Source organism: Aplysia californica, unplaced genomic scaffold, assembly GCF_000002075.1.
Source record: "Aplysia californica isolate F4 #8 unplaced genomic scaffold, AplCal3.0 scaffold00103, whole genome shotgun sequence".
In the NCBI taxonomy this organism is placed as follows: domain Eukaryota; kingdom Metazoa; phylum Mollusca; class Gastropoda; order Aplysiida; family Aplysiidae; genus Aplysia; species Aplysia californica.
Window position 1 is genome coordinate 1,091,370 of NW_004797373.1, and position 1,031 is coordinate 1,092,400.

The following is a 1,031-nucleotide window of genomic DNA, read 5'->3' on the forward strand; positions in this document are numbered from 1 at the left end:
ACTTCCAAAAACAAAGAAAAAACAAGCCAACTAAAAAACCAAAAGCAACCCCGCTGACACAAAAAAAAACACCACACAACAAAAAACAAAACAAAAGGAACTAACAAAACAAAGCAAAATAAAGAAAGCATAACAACCTCCCCCTAAAAAAAACAAGCAAACCAAAAACAAAACAAAATAAAACCAACCAAATCTATCTCTGCTCCTAGACTTGTTCATCCGTGATCTACCTTTTACGTTTGCCTTTTCATCCTCTGGTGCTGTTCTGCATTGAAGGAAGAAGCAGTTTCCTATTGTAGGCCAATTTTTTAAACTGAGGTGTTGTTTCTCAGGGTTTCTTTGCTCAGGCAATATTCCAAAAGACAGAGCGTCGTAACTGCACAGTTCATGATTTTGAAAAAATAACAAAACAAAACAACCACCCACCCCCAAACAAAAACAAAAAAATCCCCCACCAAAAACAAACAAAACGAAACAAAACTACGACAACCCAAAAAACACAAAAAACCAGCAACAAAAACCACTCAAACAAACAATAACAAAAAACAACAACAACCCAGCAACACCCCAAATAAAAAACCAACACAAAACCAACAAAAACCCCACAAAAAACAACAAACAAACAAACAACAAAAACGTCTGTAAGTGAGCTTGTCTAAAATTTTTTAAACTTCCAAACGTGGCTGTACGGAAATGTTGTTACGTCGATTTGCCACCGACAATGGTATTGAGATCTGTCACTTACGTAGCTTTACCTTTTTGAAGACTACTTATTTGGATAAACATACGTTGTTGGAACAAGCAAGGTATGCCAACACTTAATATATCAAACAAATGAAATAAACAGTATCAGCCTCAGATCTTTTTCCCAAGCTACCTCTCCTAGCCCATTCTTGCCTCTCTCATTCTCGGAAACGCAATCTTAGCCCCCTTTGGCTGCTTCAAATCGGCACTGCGCGGGCTTGTTAAATATTTTACTTTTAATGCAATTGTTTTTATGTCCCCCCAAAAATTAAAAAAATAAATAAATA